Source organism: Diabrotica virgifera, chromosome 2 (assembly GCF_917563875.1).
Source record: "Diabrotica virgifera virgifera chromosome 2, PGI_DIABVI_V3a".
NCBI lineage: Eukaryota > Metazoa > Arthropoda > Insecta > Coleoptera > Chrysomelidae > Diabrotica > Diabrotica virgifera.
Window position 1 is genome coordinate 243,464,214 of NC_065444.1, and position 13,120 is coordinate 243,477,333.

Here is a 13,120-nt window from a genome sequence, read left to right on the forward strand (position 1 = left end):
ACTAAAGATTAGAAAAATAAAATTTTGGGCAGCTCGGCATGCAAGGTCAAATGCTATTCCGACTGGACTAATATACTTTTGAGTCTGATATTACTGCATATAACTTTTTGGTATTGTAATATAATTCAAATCCTTCTAACCACTTAAAGTCTTATGTTTTGGCTATCTGTGGGCAAATTTTTAGCCAAATCGATGATGACGTATTTTGGGAATGGAGGAAAATGTAAAAAACGGTATTTTAACGTTTTCTACACTATAAAATTTTATCAAAACCTTGTTTTGAATCAAAATAACTTGTTATAATGCCACATAATGACATTTTTGAGTCCCTTCTATTAAAATATTATGGTTTTCATTGGTACTTTGCGACGGAAAATGCAAATTTGTTTAAATAAACACCAAATCACTGTAAAATCGCATAAAATAACATTTTGAGAAAAAAAGAAGAAAAAGATTTTTTGACCTTTATTATCTTATTTTTACGTCACGCAGAAGCTATATACCAATTTTCAGACAAATCGGAGATCCAAAATTTTTTGCCTGAGTGATTTGACATGGAATGTACCGAAACTATTTTGCCATTTTTTAAGTTACTTTATCTTTTCCCCGTATTCTTGTTATCAAAAACCTCTATAAATAATAAGGGTCCATCCTGCCGCTTCTCGTTTTGATTCCCGTTCTTAAATACCTCTTAAAAGAACAAATTCCTCTACTCGTCTTAAAAAACTATCAAAACAAATTCCAGCGGACTTAAAAGAACGCGCTTCGTTTGTGTTTTTTATCGTGGCATCCCACGTCGATTACATTTGTGAGTGAACAAATAGCAGGCTGCGTGCCAAACAAATTTTTGAGGAGATCTTTATTGTTTTGATGAGGGGCTTTCTTGCCAAATAAAATGCCGCACTTTTAAAATGCTTCGTGCCGTTCCCACAGAGACACAGATTTCCCACTTTAATCCTAGACAATCAATAGATCTCTGCAGAGGGACGTAATTGAGAAGTGTCTTATCAAATGTGGTTATCTATGCCGTAAACTATTTTTCTGATTTGATGAAAGGGCTTTTCTATGACAAAAATATTAAAAGTGTTTGGCTATAAATTATTAACATGTACTATTTAAATGAAAGTAAATATGATCCAGATTTGATTACAGATCAGGGCCTCTATTATGTGCTTATACGTATTTCGGCACTACCGTTGCCTCATCGGAGCACTTATGCAGAGGCACTGAACAGGAATCAAACCTTTTCATCTCTTCGGTGTAATTATTAAAATAATTACCAAAGATGCAACTAGCACCATCTATAAACAGTTAGTTAAAAGGGGCAGGATCTAAGATTCGAATTATCCTCTGATACCTTTTACGATGTAACAAAAATGATGAAGACAAAACAGAGTGAAACATTAGTTGGCAAGAGGATCTATAATTGCATCCACGACCTGCCGTTCACCGTGATAACAATCTTTAGCGAAACTTGGTCATAATAATGACCAAGTCTGGACAGATCAGATTTTACAATTAATGGACAAACAAAGAGAATTTAAAGGAAAAGATGACCAGGATGGAGAATAAGATTAAATAGAATAATTCGAAGAAAAATAACCGCAGCAAAAGAGAAGTGACTGGAAACAAAATGCGTCGAAATAGAAGAACTGCAACAAAGGCACGATTTTTTTAATTTACATAAAAAGGTAAAAGAGTTTACATCAACTACCAAGCGAACAACTTTTCACACCATGCTGAACACGGATGGCAAACTGCTAGAATCAACGGAAGATAAACTGAAAGAGTGGGAAAACTATATTAAAATTCTTTTTCATGACATACGAGAAGAACCAATATTGAAAAATAACATCGAAGGGCCAGCAATTCTGAAATCTGAAATTATAAATGCAATTAACCAACTCAAAACAAATAAAAGCCCAGGTCCAGATGGAATATACCCAGAAACGTTGAAACTAATCAGCGAAGAAAATATCGAAATATTTGTCCTTTTATTCAATCGCATTTATTATACAGGTAAAATACCCCAAGACTGACTAGAGTCAATATTCATCCCACTACCAAAAAAGCCAAACCCACAACACTGCAATGAGTTCCGTCTGATAAGCCTTATGAGTAGAGAGCGGAATATGCAACACAACATTACCAAAATATGCGCATATATATGCATTACTTTTACTACAAATATGCAGGTATTTTTTCTAAATTTGTCTAAATATGCAAATGCATATTAAAAATACTCAAAAATAAAACAATATATTAAATATAAACATTTATGTTTAAAAAATTCAACCTACATTTATGTTTAATACATATTTATTTTTCACATAAAAACAAATGAAATGACACACAAAAACTGATATTATAATTAAATTAAGAATCTACATTATAGTATGAATTTATAATCAAATATTTTTCAAAATTTTCAACTAGCAACTTTTGCCTTCTATCACTAAAAACGTGTTTGGACACAGAAAAAGTTCGTTCTACATCTGCTGATGTTATAGGACAATATTTTAATTTAGGCAGTAAACTAATTTGCCAAGTCGTAAGATCTTCAGAAAAGTTGCCTTAAAAAATACTTACAACTTTACAAGCACCAAAAAGAAATTAATTTTCATACGAGAAGCTGAAGAACAAAAGCGGAATTGTCTACAATTTGATGGATTTTTGTATTTTGATGCTTCTCTCTATGTCCGTCTTTATAGAAGTAAAAGCGAATTTGTCGAATAAAAACACTCTTTCCAGAAAAATTTCTTTTGTGGGACATGATGCTTTTGTTTGTCAGTTCCTCATTTAAAAAATGAAATGTGAAAATGAATGTAACTTACGATTTTGGAACAGGCCTTGCAAAATACTTTGTCTCCACTTAGCTTTAACTCGGGAAAACACTTTAGCCAAGCACTTTTTGAATGGTAGACATATTTAAATTTAATATATACCAATCACTTCAAAAACACTAAATACGATACAACGTTTACTTTAAACAAATGTTGGCCGGAAACTGACAAAATAAATATTAGACCCTTAAAAGCAGGTAGGTACCTACGACTTCCTACGCTAATAAAATAATATTTTTCTGGGAACACCCATAATTGTTAAATTCAGGTAGTAATGGGAAAGTCCAGATAGATAATAATGAGCGATAGATAGATAAATAACGAGCTCGTTCATATCGAAGTTATAAAATTCCAACTAAGAGAGGAAAATTTTAAACTTTTATATAATTTACTTTTAAAATATGCAAAATAAATCGTGTTTAGCTTAAATATGCAATGTTGTGTTTGTTGTCTGAAAATATGCAATATATGCATCTATATGCACTTTGCATATATTCCGCTCTCTACTTATGAGTCATGCAGTAAATGTCCTGTTAAAAGTCGTACATAATCTTATCTATAGAAAGTGCGAAACAATCATCGGAGACGATCAGTTTGGATTCAGAGCCGGCATGGGAACGAGAGAAACCCTCTTCAATTTACTTGTTCTCGCGCAAAAATGCTACGACCAACAGAAAGATATATTTATATGCTTTATAGACTTCGAAAAAGCATTTGATAGAGTAAGACACGACCTACTATTAGAACGTTTGCAAGGAATCGGTTTAGATGCAAAAGACATAAATTTACTAAATAACTTGTACTGGAACCAAAACGCCAGAGTTACGATCGCGGGTTCCACATCCGCAGAAGTAGAAATTAGGAGGGAAGTTAGACAGGGATGTGTTCTGTCCCCTCTACTGTTTAATCTTTACTCCGAGTTTCTATTTAAAGAGGCACTGGATGGCGTCAAGGTGATGGGAATCCAAGGATGGAGTCAAGGTGAATGGCGTAAATATCAACAGCATCAGATACGACGATGATACGGTGCTGATTGCGAATTCCGACTTGGGCCTACAACGACTCATCGACAAGACCAACTCGATCTGTGAGCAGTTTAATATGAAAATAAACATTAAAAAAACCAAAGTGCTGTCAATCCGAAAAAACCAAAACGTACCTCAACCTGGCACAATAAATGGGCACATTTTAGAACAAGTCAATAGATTTAAGTACTTGGGATGTTGGATCGATAGCAGCCTAAATCCTGATCTAGAAATAGATCTAGAAATCTTGAGAACAGAACAGGCCAGAAAATCTTTCGAAAAAATAAAGAAACTGCTTTGTGATTCTCGAATAAGTCTCGAAATTCGATTACGTTTATCCAAATGCTACGTCTGGTCGACTCTTCTCTATGCAGTTGAGACATGGACCTTTAGACCATCAACCATAAATAAGTTGGAGGCCTTTGAAATGTGGATCTACCGGAGAATTCTCAAAATTTCGTGGAAATCGCATACCTCAAACGAAGAAGTGCTGCATAGAATAGCCAAGGCAAGAGAACTTTTCAACGCAGTGAATGTTAGAAAAACATCATACCTGGGCCACGTACTGAGAAATAATAAGTACCAATATGCTCAAATTATAGTGAAAGGAAAGATCGAGGGAAGGAGAGGACTTGGAAGGAAAAGACTATCGTGGCTCAGAAATATCCGACAATGGGCAGGACTAAATTTTGAACAGTTAATAAGAATAGCTGAAGACAGAGAAGAGTTTGCAATTGTAGTAGCCAACCTCCATTGGGGAGACGGCACTTTAAGAAGAAGAAAAAGGTCACAATAACACACAAAAAGTATAAACTTAAATCAGAAAGCAAAAATACTAAGATCCTTCTATTGCTAACATATTATTATGCGAACCACAGGCCAGATCTTAACCAGCATGATACTGGTTCGTGAAGTTCGATTTTCCTGCGACCTAAAGTTTGGCTGCAGACCTTAGGAAGAGCATGTTGCAGGAGAAGCCTGCATATTTGTCAACCGCCTAAATAAACATTCATAAACTTGCCCGACAACATATCCAGACAGCCAGTGACAAAATGAAACATCAATATGATTCTCGTTGCAAGAATGAAAGCTTTGACGTAGAAAGAAGCACGAGCCCTTCAACCAGAGATGAAAGATGCCGGACAGCCAAGTTTTAAGGAATGTATGTCAAATTACGCAGAAACGAAAAGTATTAAGTTCGGCGTGATCACAGTAGTACAGCGAAATATTTTTGGTGTTGCTGCTATTTGCTGTATATGGTGGTCAGGAAGTAAAAACGAAAGATGAACCGTTTTTGGCTATCTATAAACGTTTTGTACAATGTTCTTCAAAACTCTCAAAGTATTTGTTTACTGCTATTATCTCAAAAACCAATGACAATTCTAATGTGGCAAATTAATATCAAACGAGGATAAATTCTAGCAAACGAGTGCTGTTTTGAGTAGAGTAAACAAACTTTATAAAAAGGAATGAATCCCTCTCATTGGCTGTATACCATAATAAAAATTACTAAAGAAGTAAAAAATCTTCCCTAGTAGATGGTATATAAAATATTTAAAATTTTTAAAAAAGATCCAAGTAGGACTTGTTATAGCGGACGAACAATATCTACCTTGTTCTATAATCTTAGCCTCTATTCTTCCTTTTTAATTTTTAATTTTCTTAAAAATTCAGACAACCCTTTTGTATTTCAATCTTATTTGACTGCACACTGCACACTATACTAGTGTACTCTTATTTTTGTTTTTATTTTCTTTTAATTTACATAAATTCAGTCAATCAGCTATACTTCTAATTCCATTCGTCGTCTGTCTTTTTAAATTAATCTAAATTCCATATCATAACAGTCGAACTTCATACTTATTAACATTTTTACTTTGAATTAATTTTATATAATTTTTTCTTTATTCTTTCTTCTTTTTGAACAAATGACGTCATTACCTTGGTCGCAAAATTTTCGCTTTTAATATTCATAGGATTATTATAAATAATTCTGTTATTATAAATTTAAACTGTTTTTCTTTCTTTTTATTTATTTAACAGTTAATTAAATTCATTCATTTAGAATTTGCTTTCTCTTTTCAAAATACAAAATAATTTTACACTCATAAAATCACCTACCTAGACGGTCTTGTCAATAATTATTCAATGTCAAATTTTAATCAGGCAGTTGCCCCCGAGAGAAAAAAGTTTAATGTCGTTGAAAAAAAAGTTAAGTTGTTGTATTTGTCCCATGCCAACTCAAAATTTCTACTAAATCAAAGAAAAAAAAAAGAAGATTGTGTATTGATAGACAGTTGCTCCCTTAGACAAGAAAAGAGAGGTTGCCCTAGCGTGAATTTTTTTTATCTTGTCATGTTTGTCCCACACCAACCAAAATTGCTAGTTAACTAAAGAAGAAGATGAAGAAGAAGAAGCAAATTGTACAATGTACCAACTCCAAATTTTAAGTGAATAAGGGATTTTTCCCTTGTTCCGAGACGATGAGCTGGCCAAATACCCAAGTAGGTGGAGGCCAATAAACTGAAGAAGAAGAAGAAGAATTAATCATTAAAAAATCATAGAGAAGTAAAAAACTTCATTTGTACAATGGTATAACAAGTTTATTAAGAACTAATAAAAGTCATCCAAAAGGATCTGCAAAACGTTTTAGATCTAGATCAGATCATCTTCAGTGCCTAGAACGAAGTATTTCCACGTTAGAATAAATGCAAAAGGTTAAAATTGTGAGTAGTTAAAGAAAAAATGTGGTAGTACTCACGTTCTGCCTAGTACATGTAACTAGCAACCTTATGAAAATGGTGACATCAAGAAATATGGTTTACATTTTAAATCTATAATATTTATAGCGACTCCAAGTCGATGTTAAAGGATTAATTTATATGTTAGGAGTGCTCAAAGGGCAACATGGTTCCCTGCTCGATAAAAAATCGTGGTTCTTGCCAGTTCAATGGACACAGACCAACAAAGGTGAAGGAGATGACAATCCAATTATTAGACAGAAGTGACATGACAAGACAGGAAGTCAATTTTTGGTTATGAATATAAAATAGTGTTTTTAGAATTTAGACCATTAGTTAAACTGAATGTAGATTAATAACTGTATTAGGTGAAATTTAAATTATAATAAATTAGGAATATAATGAAAAATCGAAAAGGCTACTCTCTGTTACAGAAAAAACTGTTGTTACTGTTAAATTGATAAATGTTACTCATAGTAGAGTCAGTGACGTCAGTGGGTATTTTACCATTGATTAAGAATTAATCAGTCTGTTTCCTACTGTCTTCAACATAACCATTTAGTTTGAAGCTAAGATGAAGACACCATGTTGATTTAAATATACTTTATTCTTTATTCCGTCAACATCGACTTATTGTCGCTTTCGATGTAGCCTAGATGGTTAATATTTTATATTGGTAAGGTCATTCGACCTACCTCAGTAGCTAGTTTCAACTGCCTTGGATCTGAAGTAAGTTACCACATGTCTTAAATTTCTTAACTTTTTCAACGGTCAAAATTTAAACTTTTGTCATTTTTATACAGTGGTTTACTTATTTCTAGGCTTTAACCTGATGATGGACTGATTATTCTAAAAACGTTTGTTTGTGATGTACTTGTGATGTACCCACTTTGTGTCCAACTTGGATCTTTTTTAAAATTTTTAAATAAATTATATACTTACCATCTACAATCTACAAGGGAAGATTTTTTACTTCTTTAGTAAACAAACTTTAACAAAAGTGAAGGCAAAGGCAAAGTCAAAAGGCCAGTCATGTAATATTGTAACGTTATATTCACGTTTCTGAATCCTCTGTCTTGGTTTTACTATTTTTTCTTTAAAAATAATATAAATAAAATAGTTGGCGCCCCCTCTCTTTCTTTTCTGTAAGCTAAATATAATGTTCAATTTAGAGGACAGCTAATTCAATCATAGACATATTAATTTTCTATACTTCTGTGCCACACTTCATTTTAGCGACAACTCCCCCTTCCAGTTCTGTTAAAATAACTAAATTATAGTGTAAAATAATTGCTTTCTTAAGACCTCGATTAATTCTTTTTCACCCAGTATCACAAACACCGTGCAATAATCAATTAAACTCACCTTTAACGTTCGCTTAAATAAGCAGCAACGAAACAAGCGATCTGGACAACAAATGCCGTCGACAAGGCACTAAACTTTCCCTGTGACGTCGCGTGGGTTCTTCATGGGACATTCTGTAAAAAAAAACGGTAATTAATACCAAGTTGTGAAAGGGTTAAGAGTATGAGACTAAGAGTGGCGCCAGCTATTAATTACACAAATATGCGACATCCTCAATCTGATATTTTTCTCTGGTCTTTATATTTTTGATTTGTTCGGTATTGTTGTCCCTGATGTCTTGTCTTAATATTTTTCTTATTGCCTTATTAAGTTCCTTATATTCTAATGAATTTCGATCCATGCAACTTCTGTTCTTAATCATCTGTTGTGTTTCTGTCCTTAATGTATGCAGGGCCCGATTTAAGGGGTGGCAGGCTGGGTAGCTGCCCGGGGCCTCCACATTTCGGGGTCCCCACAAAGCTCCAAACATAAGAGGTTCATTTAAACAGATATTGGCAGGACATATACGAACTCGACAATGTATGACAAGTGTAAAATGAAGGAGCGTAGGAGTGATAATATAATACATTGTTCATGGTTATGTTTTTCACCTTCCACCGGGTGAGTGTATTGCTTCTTTTGTAAATTCTTATCTAGTGTTCGTACACATCTTAGCCACAGAGGATTTTGTGATTTGAAACATGCAGATAGTAGGCTTATAGATCACGAAATGTCTAAAGCACACGAAATAATTAGTCGTGTTGATACTAAAATAGCAAAATAGGCCAAAGAAATAAAGACTTATTGGAAAATGGTAACTCAAAGAATAATTTTAGTGTTATAAAGTTTATTTGTGAACAAGATTTAGCATTTCGCAGCGAAAATGAGTTGTCGCATTCATCACAAAATGAAAATTATTTGGGAATACTCCTGTTATTAGCTGAATATGATAAATTTTTGAAGCATCATAATAATAAATATTCAAATCCTAGAAGCGGACATGTCAACTATCTTTCATCAACTATATATGTGAGGAAATTGTACATCTGATGGGTCAAAAAGTATTAAATGAAATAGTTTTAAGGATTAAGAAGTCAAACTATTATTCAGTTCATATAAATCAATTACCAGTCAATTTCTTAGAATAATTTCTTAGAATTTCTTGTATTTTTCACTTCCTCTACATATAGATACAACTTAACACAATGTTTAAAAGCTGCGTCTTTAAGCGACAGCAACGCAGACCGTGGCAAAAATATTATTGTTTCTAAAAGAGCAAGTACTACTAGATGGTCATGGAGGTAATGCCGCAAAAGGACTAGATAAAGGTTATAATCAGATTAAAGGACATTATCCAAAATTTCGGTTAACTATAAGCAACAATTTAAAACTCGTAGCATTGCAAATGGTTTGTACCTATAATCGAATGTGTTTACTGGAAACAGAGATGATATTAGGGACAACAAACAGCACAAGTCGTATTCTTCAAGATCCAAATATTGACCTTAATTTAGGAGTGGTAGTACTTAGATCACTTAAATAAATTATACAGTCAAGACGTGAAAATTTCGAAAGATATGAGAACATCAGAGAATTTTAGAACTCTCATTACCTCTTTAAGTTATAGGGTTTCTGCATATGAATTCATTCATTCCAATTTTGGATTTTTACATCATTTGGAAAAATTGGAAAATTTAACTCTCAACGAAATTGAATTTCACTCCTTTAGATGAAAACTGATGTGTCCATCTGGTACAGTTTGTAAGATTCTTCAATTCATTTAAAGAGGAAATCAGCTCATCAAATATAAGCAAAGAACGTCAAATGTACCAACTGCTAAAAGAAAAGAATATGAATGATGCTTTTCCAAATGTTGAGGTGACACTTTGTTTATATTTAGTTGTAATGCTAGCTAACTAACTGCAGTGGTTAGAGATCATTCTCAAAATTTAAGTTAATTAAAAAAAGACTTTCGTCTATGATGGGCCAAGAGTGTTTGAATGATCTTTCTACAATGGGCATTGGCCACGATGTCTTAATGCAACTAGATATGTCCCACATAATCAAGAAATTTTCAATTAAAATATCTCGAAAATTTCCCGGACTTTAAAACAATACATCTTACTATCATTATTTTTAGTATTTTACTGTAACAAATTACAGCTCTTGTACTTTTTATTATTTAAAATTATATATATATTGTTATATTTCTATTTGATATGAAAATTAAATTTTGATAATTATAGACAAAATTCAATTTAATATAAAATATTTTCAATTTTCTCAACCACGGGCATATAAATTTAGAACAACCTGTATACAACAAATTGTTATATTTAATTTTAAGAAGTGATTAAACGAAACTCGGGACAATGCGCTTAAAATAAAACTCAAGTGAAATCGATAATAGGTCATTATCGTTATTCGCGGAAGGTTCGATCATTAGCCGATGCTAAATAAGACTTAGTGGAAGTAGATAATAGATCATTAAATTTTGTAATTAGTAGAAAGTAATTTTAGAATGGGAATTAACTATTTTTCTTTTGAAATCCATTAAGCATATTTAGAAAGATTAAAAATTGGTTTTGAGGAATACTGCGAATGAGAGTTGGTGGTGGAAGTTTGATTTGTGAATCTGGAAGGGATATTTAGAAAGTAGGGGAATGAATGACAAATAGAGATCAGAATGTTTTGAGCTGTCGAGAAGTGAAGTCCAGTAGTAGACGGTAGTGTACGGAGAGTGAGAAAGCCGGTGTAGTTCCGTGAGTGTGGAGTATCTATCGTGGAACGAGAGGTAGGCTAGGTTGAGAGTAAAAGAACCTCCTTGAGCCAAGAGTTCCCGGTAGCTGATTGCAGTTTCGAAAAAGGTAGAACACAGCATCACGACAGAAGCAGGAAACGAGAGCTATACGGGCTAGTTTCAGAGGAGAACATTACTGGAAGCCAGGACGAGGTTTTGATTGCAGCCAAAGATAGCAGGAAACGGGTTTTGTGTGAAGACATTCTCAGTTCACCAGAAAAAGGTTAGTCTCATTTGTTTGGACATGAATGTATGGGTTTTTCGTATTAAATACCACATTTAAAATTGAAGAAACATAATCAATAATATCAGAATGTGTAAATTCCCATGTGTAAATGTTATGTTTAAGAATAATAAGATATAGCAAATATTAAGCAGTGATTGCCATTTAAATAAAATAAACAATATTTTGATTACAATTGTAACCCATATGTGTTATTATTTTACTCTTTTCTTTCCTATCCCGATTAGGAACCATTGAGAAATACTTAGAAGCCACGTAAGTAAGTAATTAATTTTATAAAAAGCCCTGAGATTGAAAACATATTGATATGTGATCTGGTAAATTAATTAGATTATTATTAATGCATTGATTAAATTAAATGACATATAAAAATATTATCTCATATCAATAATCAAGATCACATCAACTGTCGTCCAACGTGGAAAGCATTGTAAAGTATTTCTAGTGGCAAATTTGAAGGATAGAAAGAGTAAAGCCGGTATTTGAAAATTTATATGCCTGTGGTAAAAAGTGAGATACTTACATTTGATAACATAAAATTTTAGATCTCTTTAGGTACAAATTTTACATAACTGATTTAATATTTTATTTTTACGATATTTACATTTGATATATTTATTGACAATTTATAATATTTGGGTGAGAAAAAGTCGTCTTGGTAATATACTAGTAAAATTTCATATTTGGCGGGGACAGTACTTCTTGAAAACAAATGTCTGTGACAAGAAGCCAAAGCAAAGACAATAAAAAACAAAAAGAACATTCAGATCAAGAGGAAAATTCAGACCAAGAAGATATTTTAGACACAACAATCATGGAAACAGGAATAGATAAACTATTACAACTGATGCAACTCCAGTCACAAAAACTGGATGACAATCAAAGAGAAACAAAACAAGCAATGGATGAAGCAAAAAGGACAATGGATAAAAATCAGGAGGAAACAAAACTAGCAATGGATGAAGCAAAAAGGACAATGGATAAAAATCAGGAAGAAACATCAAGGAAAATGGATGAAACACAACAAAAAATGGATAAAGTGGATCAAAAAATGGATGAAACACAGCAAAAAATGGATGACAATCAAAAGGAAACAAAACAAGCAATAGAAGAGAACAATAAGAAAATAGAGGAACGCATAGAAAAGTATGAAAAGGAAATAAAAGGATTTTTGACAACAATGAAAAACGAGATAGAACAGCAAGAAATGAAAATTAAAGATCACATGCAAGAACAAGAAATTAGAATGAAGGACCACATGAAAGAACAAGAAATGATAATTCAAAACAAAATGGAGGAGTTAACGAATGGCCAGAAAAAGGAAATAGAAAATTTGGAAAACAAGTTTGAAAACGCTATTCAAGCAATCAGAGAAGAAATGGAAAGAAAGATTGCGGAAATCAATATTCAACAAAATGTAGGAGAAAGAAGAGAAATGGTTATACATAGCACAGATGACGTGAAGATAAGGTTTGGCGGGGATGTAAGAAGATTACACCCAGTGCCGTTCATAAATAGCCTGAAAAAGAAAATACAACACATCGGAAATTTCGAAACAGCAAAAGAAACTATCAGAAACCATCTAAAATATGAAGCAAGCCTATGGTTCGATTGCAAAGAAGAAGAATTTGACAGTTGGCAACAATTTGAACAAAAATTTTTGAATTATTTCTGGGGAAAAGTCCAACAATTGGAAATTAACAAGGAATTGCAAAATGGGAAATACAATGATAGGATGGGTATATCAGAAAGGACATATGCATTACAAATTTACTATAACGCAAAACATTTACAATATAATTACTCATCGGAACAATTAGTCGAACTGATTGCAAGACATTTCGAAGAAACGCTGGAAGACCATATCACATTGCAAAACTACAAAGACATAGATAGTTTATGCCAATTCCTACAAATAAGAGAATCACGTTTAAGGGAAAGAAAATCAAGAAGGTCGCGAGAAGATTACAGGCCCCGAGAAACACAGGATTACAGAGATAGAAATCAAAATAGGAGGGACTGTACAAGACAAGATTTTAATCCCAGAAGGGAAAACGAAAATAGAGACAACGGAAGAGGAAATTATGAACAAAGAAATAGGCAATGGAATGAGAACAGAAATC

The 13,120-nt window shown here is 32.9% G+C and overlaps 1 protein-coding gene across 1 annotated transcript in view; it reads right to left on the minus strand.

Moving 5' to 3' along the window:
- Positions 1-13,120, minus strand: part of LOC114335486 (EGFR adapter protein-like) — a 1,026,571-nt gene that overhangs the window by 463,276 nt on the left and 550,175 nt on the right. Inside the window, exon 4 of the mRNA XM_050644412.1 lies at positions 7,975-8,087. The gene's annotated coding sequence lies outside the window, so the exon portion shown is untranslated. The remainder of the gene's footprint in view (positions 1-7,974; positions 8,088-13,120) is intronic.